Source organism: Macaca nemestrina, chromosome 8 (genome assembly GCF_043159975.1).
Source record: "Macaca nemestrina isolate mMacNem1 chromosome 8, mMacNem.hap1, whole genome shotgun sequence".
NCBI classification, from domain to species: domain Eukaryota; kingdom Metazoa; phylum Chordata; class Mammalia; order Primates; family Cercopithecidae; genus Macaca; species Macaca nemestrina.
Window position 1 is genome coordinate 92,192,334 of NC_092132.1, and position 16,729 is coordinate 92,209,062.

The 16,729-nt window shown below is 35.7% G+C and overlaps 1 long non-coding RNA gene across 1 annotated transcript in view; it reads right to left on the minus strand.

Annotated features, from left to right (window-relative positions):
• The window catches only part of LOC139355841 (uncharacterized), a 71,649-nt gene extending 55,141 nt beyond the window's left edge, over positions 1–16,508 (minus strand). The window contains exon 1 of the long non-coding RNA XR_011607028.1: positions 16,074–16,508. This is a non-coding gene — a long non-coding RNA (uncharacterized lncRNA). The remainder of the gene's footprint in view (positions 1–16,073) is intronic.
• Between the last annotated feature and the right edge of the window lie 221 nt (positions 16,509–16,729).

The window sequence follows — 16,729 nt, forward strand, 5'->3', positions numbered from 1 at the left end:
CATTCAAAATCATCTCCATTTCTACTTGACTTATCCATCTATTTATAATCATGACATTATGCTATTTTTCAATTTTTTTTACTCTAAATTCTTTATTAAACTAGGGGATAGGGGAACTGTTCAGCATTTTAAAAAATAATTTAAACTTTTAGATTCATGGGTACATTTGTAGATTTGTTACATGAGTATAGTGTGTGGCACTGATGTTTGGGGTACAAAGAAGCAGCCAATAACCATATGAAAAAATATTCAATATCACTATTATCAGAGTAACACAAATCAAAATCATAATTGTTTTAAAGAATTTCCCCAGAAGTTATTGGAGTAGGAAATACTGTCAAGTTTGGTAACAATGTTCAAAGGAAGGTTATGGGAAATTATTTTTAGTTACAAACTGTTATATTGCAAGAGAATAATGCTCAAGGGATTCTTACTGTAACTATATTTTGAAAAAAAATTATACCTGGAAGTTTGAAAATAGGCATCTTAAGACAGTCAGAAGGGCAAAGTCTACTCCTATATAAGCAAGGGATGATTCCTCTTAGTTGCTATTGTATGGAAATTTTCTCAATAACAAAGTTATGCATAATTACTAGGCCTTCTATTACCAGAAACATTATGTCTCCATATTTTTCAACTATTCTAACTACACTGTCTTCCTGAAAGACTGTATAGTATTTCCAGATAACCCAGATAAATGCTACAAGTGTCTTTGGATATTATCTTCCTTGCTCTCTTCCTAATGTGGCATGGCTAGATTCTAGAGCCATACATCCAAAGTGTTCAAGTAATCAACTTACAGGAATGTCTCACACCTTTTGTTGCAAGACAGAACAATAAGTTTCTGCTACAAATATTTTTTGCTTGTACCTACAGCTATTTTATTTGCTTTCTTTGGTCTTCAGAGACAGAAAGCTGATAATGGATCCAACAGTGGATTAGCAGCCCAAAGAGTCACAGACAGGATGAATCCTCATTCATTCTTAAACTCTCTTCTAAAGGACATCTGGGGTTCCACTTATATGTATGTTAGACCTTTTGACACCTCCTCATGGAGCTTGGAGGCTTTATTCATTCCCCCACGTTTTTGTTTGTTTGTTGCTTTTTTCTTTTTTTTTTTTTTAACGTCTACATATCTTCTCTCTGATTGTTAGGGTTGATGGTTGAGTCACTCTAATCTGTAATTGATCTGAATCTGAATTTTCTTGCAATTCTACTTAGATTCAGTTCATCACTAACTTCAAATATTTTGAGAATAAGATCAAGTATGATAAAAGAAAAAACTTCATTATCCTTTAACTCTATATGTATCATAATTATTCTTTAAAATTGAAAGACAATATAAAAATATTTAGATAGACAAATATACAGGAATTTGTATCTGGCTGAAGGGAAATGTTAAGACATAGACTCTGTGGAGGACAAGACATACAGATAAAAAACAAATATATGGGTAATAAAAATTCTGTTGCTGACTTCAAGCAAAATAATGAAAACCTATTACAGCCTTCATAGCGTATGTCAAAGTAAAATATATGACAAGGGCACAAAGATTGTGGTGAGTAAACTGATTTCAACTGGTATGAATTTATAATATTATTTATGAAGTAGAATAATACATTAATATAGCCAATGGTAATTTAGATATTCATATATTAATGTCTAGCACATCATCTTAAAAATACTGGGATATAGCTGAAGAGCCAATAGAAATGATAAAATAGAATACTAAAAACAAACCAGCAAATTTAAAAAAACTTTAGCTCATTAAATAATAGGTTAGAAAGAAGAAAAAAAAACAAGAAAGAGAAGAAGAAATATATATGAGAAAAGGGAAAACTACTCAGAGTTTAGGATTAAATTTACTAATATCATTAATGATTGTAAATGTAATGAGTCAAACTTCTAATTAAAAGGCAACAATTGTCAAACTAAATGAAAAGATTAGACCTAAGAATATGCTTTTTTCATAAAACCTACTTTAAAAATAAAGGTACAAATAGGCCACACATGAAGATATAGGAAAAGATGTAACATGCAAACCTCAACATAAGAAAGCTGATATGACCATACTAATATCAAATAAATTATATTTTAAGAAAAAGAATATTACCAAAATAAAGATATACATATCATAATGACAAAAGAATCAATTCATCAAATATTATAAACTCAAATATATAGTAATCTCATATTACAACTTTAAAATATGTGAAACAAAACTTGTCAGAAGGGGAGAGAGAGACAGACAAATTTCAATCATTACTGGAGATTTTAGCAAATATTTCTCAGTAAATGACAGAACAAAAAGACAAAAATCATTACAGCTATAAAAAATTTAAACAACACAGTCAACCTGATCCATTTGACATTTATAGAAAACCTCACCTAACAATAACAGAATACACATCATTTTCAAATATGCATGGGACATTTACCAAGATGGACCACACATTGGGCAGTATAATAAACCTCAATGAATCTAAAAGAAATGAAATGAAATCATATACAATGTGTGACTCTGATTACAATGAAACTACAAATCAATGGGTTATACATCTAGAAAATATCTTAGTATTTGAACTCACTTCTAAAAAGCAAATAAACCAACCAGGAAAAAAAATTATCAAAACAAAACAACAGAAAAACCCATGGGTCAAACTAGAGTAATTACAAAGATTTTATATTAGGTATTACTAAAAAAGACTATATATAAAAATCTATGGGATATGGATCAAACATTATTTAGAGGGAAATTTATGATTTTAAATGCTTATATTTGATAAGAAGAAAGTTCTCAAATACATACATAACCTAAGATCTCACTTTAAGTAACGACAAACAGGAGTGCACAAAAAAGCAAACGTACATAGCAGAAAGAAAATAATAAAGATAAAAACTGAAATTAAGGAGGTAGAAAAGAGACAATAGAAAAAATCAACAAGCCAAAAATGTGTGCTTTGAGACAATTAGTAAAACTGATAAATCCCAAGTAAGATTGATCAAAACAGACACAATTTACCAATATCAAGGAGGAAAAATCAAACAATATTACTAAAGATACTTAAAATGTAGTAAATGATAGTATGAATAGTTTTAAGTAAATAAATTCAAGAATTTTGATGATATGCACAATTTCTTAAAACATAATAAAGCTGACAAAAGAATAAACAGAAAATCTGAGTTTTCCTATATCTAGTAAAAAAACTAAATTCATTATGAAAAACTTTCCCATCAAAGACAAACAAAACAAAACAAAATAAAAACAAAGTAACACTTTCAAGACTAAACGGTTTCACTGGTGAAGCCAATTAAACTTTTAAGGAAGAAATAATATGATTAATACATATATGCTTTCAGTAGACAGAAAAGGAACAAATAATTCCAATTATACTTTCTAGGAGACTAGTGAAATCCTAACATTTAAAATGTAGAGGCAGTATAATAAAATTACAGGTCAAGATTCATCATGAACATAGACACAAAAACCCTTAAGAAAACATCAGTAAACCAAATCCAGCAGTATATAAAAAATGGATCTATAATGAGTAAGTGGAATCTAATTCAAAAATGCAAGGTAAGTTTAATATTCAAATTGATCAATTACTACATAAACAGAAAAATAGAAAAAAAAGATCATCTTAATAAATGCAGAAAAGTATTTGATAAAATTTCCAGTTTATTTGTGATAAAACTCTCAGTATACTAGAGATAAAGAGAATTTTCTAAAAATGATATTTGATTTCTTTAAAAAAAAAAAAAGCTTTAGTAACTTCCTCCACATTGGTGAAATATTGAATGCTTTCCCACTAAGATTTAGAACAAGACAAGGATGTCCCCTTTCACTGCTTCTTCATACGTTAATCTAATATTTTAGAGGAACTTCTAGCCTTCTAGCCACTTCATAAAGAAAGAATAAAAAATAAAGTTATACCAATTGGTAAAGGATAACTAAAATTCTGATTGTATATGTAGAAACCATAGGATATCTACAATGTAAAAAATACTAGAAATAACAAGTGAACTTAGCAAAAATATGTGCTAAAAGGTCAATATATTAAAAAATAAATAGCACTTCTATATACAGGCAACCTATAATTGGAAAATAATTTGTAAAACCCCATTTGCAAGAGTATCAAAACCTGTCAAGTGCCCAGAAATAAATCTCTTAAAGAGTTGTGTAGCCTTTTCCGAGCCAAGGGAAACTGAGACACACAACACCTGGAAAATCGGGTAACTCCCACCCTAATACTGCACTTTACCAAGGGTCTTAGCAAATGGCACACCACGAGATTATATCCCACACCTGACCTGGAGGGTCCCATGCCCATGAAACCTCCCTCATTGCTAGCACAGCAGTCAAGGCCACAACTAGGCTGGGGGAGGGGTGCCTGCCATTGCTGAGGCTTAAGAAGGGAAACAAAGCAACAAGGAAGCTTGAACTGGGTGGAGCCCACCGCAGCTAAGGAAGCCTGCCTGTCTCTGCAGACTACACCTCTGGGGACAGGGCATAGCTAAACGAAAAGCAGCAGAAACCTCTGCAGATGTAAATGTCCCTGTCTGACAGCTTTGAAGAGAGCAGTGGTTCTCCCAGCATGGAGGTTGATTCTGAGAACGGACAGACAGCCTGCTCAAGTGGGTCCCTGACCTCTGAGTAGCCTAACTGGGAGACATCCCCCACCAGGTGCAGACTGGTACCTCACACTGCACATGGCTGGGTACACCTCTGAGACAAGGATTCCAGAGCAAGAATCAGACAACAACACTTGCTGTTCAGCAATATTCTATCTTCTGCAGCCTCCGCTGCTGATACCCAGGCCAACAGCATCTGGAGTGGACCTCAACCAAACTGCAACAGACCTGCAGCTGAGGGTCCTGGCTATTAGAAGGAAAACTAACAAACATAAAGGACTTCCACACCAAAACCCCATCACTACATCACCATCGTCAAAGAACAAAGGCAGATAAAACCACAAAGATGGGGGAAAAGCAGTGCAGAAAAGCTGGAAATTCAAAAACTCAGAGCGCATCTCCCCCTCCAAAGGAACACAGCTCATCACCAGCAATGGAACAAAGCTGGATGGAGAATGACTTTGATGAGTTGAGAGAAGAAGGCTTCAGTCAATCAAACTTCTCAGAGCTAAAGAAGGAACAACGTACCCAGTGCAAACAAACTAAAAACCTTCAAAAAAGAACAGAAGAACGGATAACTAGAATAACCAATGCAGAGAAGTCCAGAAATGAGCTGATAGAGATGAAAATCATGACACGAGAACTATGTTACAAATGCACAAGCTTCAGTAACCAACTAGATCAACTGGAAGAAAGATTATCAGTGATTGAAGATCAAATGAATGAAATGAAGGAGAAGAGAAGTTTAGAGAAAAAAGAGTAAAAAGAAATGAACAAAGCCTCCAAGAAATATGGGATTATGTGAAAAGACCAAATCTACATCTGATTGGTGTGCCTGAACGTGATGGGGAGAATGGAGCCAAGTTGGAAAACACTCTGCAGGATTATTATCCAGGAGAACTTCCCCAACCTAGCAAGGCAGGCCAACATTCAAATTCAGGAAATACAGAGAATGCCACAAAGATACTCCTCAAGAAGAGCAACTCCGAGACACATAATTGTCAGATTCAGCAAAGTTGAAATGAAGGAAAAAATCTTAAGGGCAGCCAGAGAGAAAGGTCGGATTACACACAAAGGGAAGCCCATCAGACTAACAGCAGATCTCTCAGCAGAAGCTCTCCAAGCCAGAAGAGAGTGGGGGCCAATATTCAACATTCTTAAAGAAAATAATTTTCAACCCAGAATTTCATATCCAGCCAAACTAAGTTTCGTCAGTGGAGAAGCAAAATCCTTTACAGACAAGCAAATGCTGAGAGATTTTGTCGCCACCAGGCCTGCCCTATAAGAGATCCTGAAGGAAGCACTAAACATGAAAAGGAACAAATGGTACCAGCCATTGCAAAAACATGCCAAAATGTAAAGACCATTGATGATAGGAAGAAACTGCATCAACTAACGAGCAAAATAACTAGCTAATATCATAATGACAAGATTAAGTTCACACATAACAATATTAACCTTAAATGTAAATGGACAAAATGGTACAATAAAAAGACACAGACTGGCAAACTGGATAAAGAGTCAAGACCCATCAGTTTGTTGTATTCAGGAGACCCATCCACAGGTAGAGACACATATAGGCTCAAAATAAAGGGATAGAGGAAGATCTACCAAAGAAATAGAAAACAAAAAGAGGCAGGGGTTACAATCCTAGTCTCTGATCAAACAGACTTTAAACCAACAAAGATCAAAAGAGACAAAGAAGGCCACTGCATAATGGTAAAGGGATCAATTAAACAAGAAGAGCTAACTATCCTAAATATATATGCACTCAATACAGGAGCACCCAGATTCATAAAGCAAGTCCTTAGAGACTTACAAAGAGACTTAGACTCCCATACAATAATAATGGGAGACTTTAACACCCCACTGTCAACATTAGACAGAAAGTTAACAAGGATATCCAGGAATCAAACTCAACTCTGCACCAAGCAGACCTAATAGACATCTTCAGAAATCTCCACCCCAAATCAACAGAATATACACTCTTCTCAGCACCACATCACACTTATTCCAAAATTGACCACAGAGTTGGAAGTAAAGCACTCCTCAGCAAATGTACAAGAACAGAAATTATAACAAACTGTCTCTCAAACCACAGTGCAATCAAACTGGAACTCAGGAGCAAGAAACTCAATCAAAACTGCTCAACTACGTGGAAACTGAACAACCTGCTCCTGAATGACTACTGGGTACATAACGAAATGAAGGCAGAAATAAAGATATTCTTTGAAACCAATGAGAACAAAGACACAACATACCAGAATCTCTGGGACACATTTAAAGCAGTATGTAGAGGGAAATTTATAGCACTAAATGCCCACAAGAGAAGCAGGAAAGATCTAAAATTGACACCCTAACATCACAATTAAAAGAACTAGAGAAGCAAGAGCAAACACATTCAAAAGTTAGCAGAAGGCAAGAAATAACTAAGATCAGAGCAGAACTGAAGGACATAGAGACACAAAAAACTCTCCAAAAAATCAATGAATCCAGGAGCTGGTTTTTTGAAAATATCAACAAAGTTGATAGACTGCTAGCAAGACTAACAAAGAAGAAAAGAGAGAAAAATCAAATAGATGCAATAAAATTTGATAAAGGGGATATCACCACTGACCCCACAGAAATACAAACCACCAACAGAGAAAACTATAAACATCTCTACGCAAATAAACTAGAAAACCTAGAAGAAATGGATAAATTCCCGGACACATACACTCTCCCATGACTAAACGAGGAAGAAGTTGAATCCCTGAATAGACCAATAGCAGGCTCTGAAATTGAGGCAATAATTAATAGCCTACCAACCAAAAAAAAGTCCAAGACCAGACGGATTCACTGATGAATTCTACCAGAGGTACAAGGAGGAGCTGGTACCATTCCTTCTGAAACTATTCCAATCAATAGAAAAAGAGAGAATCCTCCCTAACTCATTTTACGAGGCCAACATCATCCTGATACCAAAGCCTGACAGAGATACAACAAAAAAAAGAGAATTTTAGACCAATATCCCTGATGAACATTGATGCAAAAATCCTCAATAAAATACTGGCAAACTGAATCCAGCAGCACATCAAAAAGCTTATCCACCATGACTAAGTGGGTTTCATCCCTGGGATGCCAGGCTGGTTCAACATACACAAATCAATAAACGTAATCCAGCATATAAACAGAACCAAAGACAAAAACCACATGATTATCTCAATAGATGCAGAAAAGGCCTTTGACAAAATTCAACAGCCCTTCATGCTAAAAACTCTCAATGTATTCAGTATTGATGGAATGTACCTCAAAATAATAAGAACTATTTATGACAAACCCACAGCCAATATCATACTGAATGGGCAAAAACTGGAAGCATTCCCTTTGAAAACTGGCACAAGACAGGGATGCCCTCTCTCACCACTCCAATTCAACATAGTGTTGGAAGTTCTGGCTAGGGCAATCAGGCAAGAGAAAGAAAGAAAGGCTATTCAGTTAGGAAAAGAAGAAGCCAAATTGTCCCTGTTTGCAGATGACATGACTGTATATTTAGAAAACCCTATCATCTCAGCCCAAAATCTCCTTAAGCTGATAAGCAACTTCAACAAAGTCTCAGGATACAAAATCAGTGTGCAAAAATCACAAGCATTCTTATACATCAATAACAGAGAGACAAATCATGAATGCACTCCCATTCACAACTGCTTCAAAGAGAATAAAATACCTAGGAATCCAACTTACAAGGGATGTGAAGGACCTCTTCAAGGAGAACTACAAACCACTGCTCAGTGAAATAAAAGAGGACACAAACAAATGAAAGAACATACCATGCTCATGGATATGAAGAATCAATATTGTGAAAATGGCCATACTGCCCAAGGTAATTTATAGATTCAATGCCATCCCCATCAAGCTACCAATGACTTTTCTCACAGAATTGGAAAAAACTACCTTAAACTTCATATGGAACCAAAAAGGAGCCCACATTGCCAAGACAATCCTAAGCCAAAAGAACAAAGCTGGAGGCATCACGCTACCTGACATCAAACTTTACTACAAGGCTACAGTAACCAAAACAGCATGGTACTGGTACCAAAACAGAGATATAGACCGATGGAACAGAACAGAGTCCTCAGAAATAATACCACACATCTACAGCCATCTGATCTTTGACAAACCTGACAAAAACAAGAAATGGGGAAAGGATTCCTTATTTAATAAATGGTGCTGGGGAAACTGGCTAGCCATAAATAGAAAGCTGAAACTGGATCCTTTCCTTACTCCTTATACGAAAATTAATTCAAGATGGATTAGAGACTTAAATGTTAGATCTAATACCATAAAAGCCCTAGAAGAAAACCTAGGTAATACCATTCAGGACATAGGCACGGGCAAGGACTCCATGTCTAAAACACCAATGACAGCAAAAGCCAAAATTGACAAATGGGATCTAATTAAACCCAAGAGTTTCTGCACAGCAAAGGAAGCTATCATCAGAGTGAACAGGCAACCTACAGAATGGGAGTAAATTTTTGCAATCCACTCGTCTGACAAAGGGCTAATATCCAGAACCTACAAAGAACTCAAACAAATTTACAAGAAAAAAACAAACAACCTCATCAAAAAGTGGGCAAAGGATATGAACAGACACTTCTCAAAAGAAGACATTCATACAGCCAACAGACACATGAAAAAATGCTCATCATCACTCACCATCAGAGAAATGCAAATCAAAACCACAATGAGATGGCATCTCACACCAGTTAGAATGGCAATCATTAAAAAGTCAGGAAACAACAGCTGCTGGAGAGGACGTGGAGAAACAGGAACACTTTTACACTGTTGGTGGGACTGTAAACTAGTTCAACCATTGTGGAAAACAGTGTGGCGATTCCTCAAGGATCTAGAACTAGAAATACCATTTGACCCAGCCATCCCATTACTGGGGATATACCCAAAGGATTATAAATCATGCTGCTATAAAGACACATGCACACATATGTTTATTGCAGCACTATTCACGATAGCAAAGACTTGGAATCAACCCAAATGTCCATCAGTGACAGAGTGGATTAAGAAATGTGGCACATATACACCATGGAATACTATGCAGCCATAAAAAAGGATGAGCTCGTGTCCTTTGTAGGGACATGGATGCAGCTGGAAACCATCATTCTCAGCAAACTATCACAAGAACAGAAAAGCAAACACCACATGTTCTCACTCATAGGTGGGAATTGAACAATGAGATCACTTGGACACAGGAAGGGGAACATCACACACCAGGGCCTATTGTGGGGAGGGGGGAGGGGGGAAGGGGGAAGGATAGCATTAGGAGATATACCTAATGTAAATGACGAGTTAATGGGTGCAGCACACCAACATGGCTCATGTATACATATGTAACAAACCTGCACATTGTGCACATGTACCCTAGAACTTAAAGTATAAAAATAAAAAAAAGTTATGTAAAACCCTTACATTAAAAACAATAAAACATTTTTGAGAGAAATTACAGAACACCTAAATATACTATATTCATGGATTGAAAGATTCAATACTTTTAAAAATATTTGTCCTTCCAGAATTGATCTACAGATTTAATGTAATTCTAAACAAATTTCAAGCAGATACTTCCGAAAAAAGAGATAGGCATTTCTAAATTATGGTGGAGTTTCAAAGGATCTGGAATAGTCAAACAACGTTGTTAAAGTAATACTAGAATACACACCACCTGTTATCAGTACTTGCTATAGTAATAAAAAGAGCATGAGACTAATGTAAAGACAGAAGACTTATACAAAAAACAGATTAAAGAGTTCAAAATTTAACTTGCAGATATTGAGTGAATTGAATTTTGGCCAAGGCACTTTGTCTACTAGATGGAAGAAAAGGATATATTTCAACAAAGTATTTTTTTAAGCAAAACAGTATCTGTATAAAAAAGAATCTCTGTAATCAGCGTACATAAAACACCCAAAGACAACAGAATACAAATTAGTTTCAAGTGTAAACAAAATATTTACCAAGATAGCATTTGTTTTGGATCTTAAACAACTTTCAATACACTTAAAAGGACTGAAATAATATAAAATGTGTTTTCTGACCAAAATAGAGTTTATCTAAAAATCAGTAATGAGAAAAGTGGTGGAGGGAACACCTATATAAATATTTGGAAATTATGCAACACTTAATAACCCCTGGAGCAGTAGGCCCGGTGCGGTGGCTCAAGCCTGTAATCCCAACACTTTGGGAGGCCGAGACGGGCAGATCACGAGGTCAGGAGATCGAGACCATCCTGGCTAACATGGTGAAACCCCGTCTCTACTAAAAATACAAAAAAACTAGCCAGGCGAGGTGGCGGGCGCCTGTAGTCCCAGCTACTCGGGAGGCTGAGGCAGGAGAATGGCGTAAACCCGGGAGGCGGAGCTTGCAGTGAGCTGAGATCCGGCCACTGCACTCCAGCCTGGGCGACAGAGCGAGACTCCGTCTCAAAAAAAAAAAAAAAAAAAAAACCCTGGAGCAAAGAAGAAATCACGAAAGAAATTAAAGTTTTGTCTGAATGGGGAAAAAAGCCCACAACATAACAACGTTGTGAGATGCTGCTGAAACAGTGATTCACGGGAAAGTTGTAGTTTTAAATGTTTATATTAAAAAAGACAAAATATCATAAATCAATTATCTAAGCCAGCAATTAGTAAACATTTAAAAATGAGTGAACAGATGGTAAACTTTTTTGTTTGTTTGAGACGGAGTCTTGATCTGTCACCCAGGCTGGAGTGCAGTGGTACGATCTTTGCTCACTGCAACCTCTGCCTCCCAGTTTCAAGTGATTCTCCCACCTCAGCCTCCCAAGTAGCTGGGATTTCAGGTGTGCACCACCACACCCAGCTAATTTTTGTATTTTTAGTAGAGACAGGGTTTCACCGTGTTGGCCACGCTGGTCTCGAGCTCCTGACCTCAGGTGATCCGCCCTCCTTGGCCTCCCAAAGTACTGCGATTACAGGCATGAGCCACCAAGCCCAGCCCAGATAGTAAATGTTTTAAGCTTTGTGGACCACTATGGTCTCTACTGAATATTATTGAATATTATTTGGCTTTACTTTATATAGTTTTACAACAGTTTAAAACATAAATTTCATTCTTAGCTAAGAGATTATACAGAAATACGCCACAGGCTGTGATTTGTCAACCTTTAATCTAAGCTATTGTCTTAAGAAACTAGAAAAATTAATCCCAAAATAAGCAGAAAAAGAATGACAAAGAGTAGAAATCAATGAAATGGAAAAGTGAAAAAAGCACTGGAGGAAGTAAATGACATTAAAAACTGATTCATTGATGTGATCAATAAAATTATAAACCTCTAGTCAGAAAGGGAAAAAAAAGAAGACTCAAATTACCCTACCTGGAAGAAAGATATTCTATTGTAGATTCCATGGACATTAAAAAGATAACAAAGGAATCTTACAATCAACATTACATCAATGTATTCTGTAGCTTAGATGAAAAGAATACATTTTTTTGAAAGACACGAAGTACTAAAGCCCACATGTGAAGAAACAGGTAACCTGAACAGTCCTTATTATTAAATTTAATTAGTAGTTAAAACCTTCTCAGAAAGAAAACTCCTACCAAGATGACTTCACTGATAAATTCTGCCAAACATTTAAGGAAGAAATAACACCAATCCTACACAAAATCTTCCAGAAAATAGAAGGGAAGTAAATATTACTTAAATTATTTTATGAAGATAGCATCACACTGATACTGAAACCAGAAAAAGACATTATAAGAAAATTCAACTATAGGCCAGTAGCCTTCATGAACATAGATGTTTATAAAATCTTCAGCAAAATTCTAGCAAATAGAATCCAGCAATGTATGCACATATGATTTTATCAAGTGATAATGCTTATCCCAAGAATGTAAAGTTTGTTCAATATTCAAAAATCAAACAATGTGAGTTACTATTTCAGCAGGATAGAAAGGAAAAAGCACATGATTATTCCATTTAATGCACTGAAAAGGGATTAGACAACTTCAACACTCATTCATAATAAAAAATACACGCACAGAGATTGGGCAAAAATATTTGCAAAACACATAACTGATAAAACACATGTCCAGATTATGTAAAGAATTCTTATAACTTAATAATAGGATGACAATCCAAATAGAATTTTAAAATAATATTTGTACAGAGATTTCACTAGAGGAGCTATACAGATGGCCAATAAATACATGAAAAGATACTCGTTATTAGAATGCAAATTAGAGTCACAGTGAGATATTACTGCATACCTACTGGAATGCCTAAAATTTAAAAAGACTAAGAAATACCAAGTATCAGGGATGATGTGAGTAACTCTCATATATTGCTGATAGAAAGGCAAAATGAAGCAGTCGCTTTTGGAAAACAGCTGGCCAGTTTCTTATTAATGTAACATACAGTTTCCATATGATTCATGTAGATAAATGGAAACATATCCACAAAAGACCCACACACAAATGTTCATAGAAGCTCATTCACGATAGGCAAAAATTAAAAGCAACCCAAATATCCATCAACTAGTGAATGAATAAAAAATTTGTGGTAAACCCATGCATTCAAATTCTACTCAGCAATAAAAAGAATGAACTGCTGATCCATTCAGTGGTACGGAAGAACGTCAAATGCATTGTGGTATGTGAAAGAAATCAGACAGAAAAGACTATATATTGCATGATTTCATTTATATGACATTGTAGAAAGAGCAAAACTAAAGGGACAGAGACATATCAGCATTTGAAGTAAAAGGAATTGATTGAAAAGGAGCACTAGAAAACTTTGAGTTGATAAATGTTTTCTGTACCTCAATTGTGGTAGAAGTTACAGAATTGTATGCTTTTGTCAAAACTTATCAAGTATACTTCAAAAAGATGAATTTTATTTCATGTAAATTATACCACAATAAACCTTATTTAAATACCTATATATACCTTGAAACTTACCTTGTTCCATTCATAAAACTGAATAGAGTTGTATCATAGGCATAATGTTGAAAGTTAGAACCATATAGCTTCTCAAAGAAAACACAGAGAATATCTTCTCACTCTCAGGGTAGACAAAGATTACTTACACTAGACCAAAATTCTCTAGTATTAAAATAAATAATTGATAAGTCAGACTTGATACAATTTTAAATTTGTGGTTATCAAAATGTACCATCAAAGCAACAAATACACAAGACTCTCACTCTGAAAATATATTCACAATATTTATATCTGATAAAAATTTGTGTCCAAAATATGTAAATAACTTCTAAAGATTACCAGTAAAAAAAAAAAAATAAGGTAATTGACAAAAGACCTGGGCGGACAGTTTACAAAAGAATAATATTTCAACCAGCCAATAAACAATAAAAAGGAATCGATTGTGGATATCAGAAACAACATTAATTTCAAAAATATTCTGTGGAGTGGAAAAAAAAGTCCCACACAAAGAATATATACTTCATCATTCCATATCAACAAATTCAAACACAGGCAAAACAAATAGATGGAGATAGAATCAGAAAGTATTTGCCTGGTAGTTGGGGAGGAGGAGTAAAGGGGATTAATTTCCAAGGGGTGGAAGAGAACACTCCATGGTACAGGAAATACAGTAGATCGTGTGTGTGTGTGTGTCTGTGTGTGTCTGTGTGTGAATGAAACTGAATGCCTTAATATATGTATTTTATAAATTTTACCTTTTACCTTAGGGTAGTGTCCTCCCTTAAAAGGAACTGGCAGACAATGTTATTAACATCTCTGATATGGGATGCCTCGCTAGTAGAAAAAAGAGTGTGGACTAATAGGCACTGTGCTCTCATGAAACTCTCCTTCAGTTATTCATTGCATATCATTGAAGAAAATCATTAGAATTTGGTAGAAACTTTGATAAGGGCTTTTGTCTAAACTGCGTGATCAATAAAGAGAGAATCAGGAGAAACAAAAGTGTCTGTTCTCACACTCTCTATAAACACTCTGTGATAAAAAGCTGCTCTCAGACTTTTCCACAAACTTTTCCATTTTCAAGTGAAGTTAAATTTTCCTGGAACTAAAAGTATGAAGCAGGCCAATCATCTGTTCCAGGTTGCTCAGTTTCCAAGAGCAAGAACAGTTTTCATCCTGCCTGAAGAGAATGCCAAAAAGACTTTTTGAACACCAAACACCGAAAAGGTTTTTTCACTGAAGAAAGACATGAAAAGTTATTTATATTGAAATCTCTAGAAAATTCCTCTGGCTTTATGGATGTGCAAACTACAAATTTAGCAACTTTGCTAGACACCAGAAGGATGTCTATATATTCCCACACACTTTTCTGTACTTCATCTTGCCTAATGTATACACTTATTATTATAGATGCATTACTACAGATATTATCATCATTTATTTACCAATTATGAGGACCAGATCCTTTGCTAAGTATTTTGCATTAGAAATTTCATGTATGCTTCACAACAAATTTATGATAAGTATTACTATTCCCATTTCACAAATAAAAATAAAAGAGAGATTTAAAAAGATTCCCAAGCCATCTAGCTTGCTAAACCATGGAGTCAAGATTTCATCCCAAGTCTTCCTTCCTGCTCTTTCTCTTCCACTTTCTCTTCTGTTGCAGTGGACATACAGACCGGCAGGTCCAGCCTACTCATTGTCTTGGTTCCTCCAGTTACAATTCTCCTTCCCATATCCCCAACATTTATTTTCTATTATACCAAATCATTCTTTCCAATATCCAATTTGTACATTTTTAACAGGTCAATGCACAACATATTTATATATTATATGGATTCAAGTATGGAATCTATTGAGCTAGACTCGATTGAAATAGGGTAATAGAAATAAGATTTTCATCATTGTTACTGAAAATCCATTGTAGAGAATCTTTAAATTCTTGGCCAAAGGGCTTGCTGACATGCTTTGCTTCCCAATCCAGTTTAGACCTTAGAAAAGCCTTCCTAAAGAAAAGTTTAGGTCTAGAGTAGGGACACTTATCCAGGATGGCTGTCTCATCCTAGTCTGGCACAGAAAGAAAAAAAGGGAAAAAAATTTCCTAGTATTTGCAAACTTTTAATAGATCAACTCCATCCATTGTATGATTTCATTTATATGACTTATGTTGAGAAACAGGACCAATGTGTTTCCACTATAGACGAGTAAACTCATTCTCCACTGTGAGGAGCAAAGCGCTTACAAAAGGCCAAAGGTTCCTTCTGGTGAAGGAACCTGAAATCGCAGGGAAACCTGAAACCAGGGAAAGGATGTTCTCTTTGCCCCCACCACCAAGACTGAATGCTGTAATGGTTCTCATTAAAAAGGTTTTAAAAGCACTCTCACAACTCCTATTGTAGAGCAACTAGCCCACATCTCTGCTTTCCTTCAGACAACATACCTTAAAACAGAAAGTCTTCCTTGGAAGAGCTGTAGATACTCACATCTCTATTTCCATTCCTTAGCATGCTCCAATCCAGGTTTTCTCTCCCCAACTATTCCACTGAAACTGCTCTCATCAAGTTTGTCAATTGTCTTGTTCAGGCACATCCAGCATCAATTCTCTGTCCTCCTCTTCTTGAACCCCCAGCAGTCGTGGAATGCTCCCTTCTTCCTGAGATTTTCTTCACTACTTTTCCAAGTTACCATCTCACTCTGTGTCTCTTAATCTCTCTTGCTCACTCACTTTTCTTCCCATCCTTGAGCTTTCTGCCTTTCTATCTCATCTTTTGTTATATAAACAGGTCAAAGATTTCCCTGTTGGAAATAAGAACTTAGACTTGCAAGGAAAATGAGCACTCAAACAAAGGATTTCTCAGCAAGGCAAATTTACTTCTGCAGAAGGGTGCCACTTGCCCTTCTGGCCACTGCAAGAGCACACCTAACAAACGAGAGAAAGGGGTTTTTATCCCTAAAGAGGTTAGCCCTTTTTTCTGTGTCCTGTTCCCATTGGCTGGAGCCTGACTGCAAAATCTACACTAATCCCGATTGGCTATTTCAAATAGAGTAGGGATATGGGTTACAGTGGTAGGACGAGTGGTTTTTGGTGAGTAGAATAGTTTTGGTAGGAAGGGCAGTTGTAGAGTGGGTAAGCAAGGGA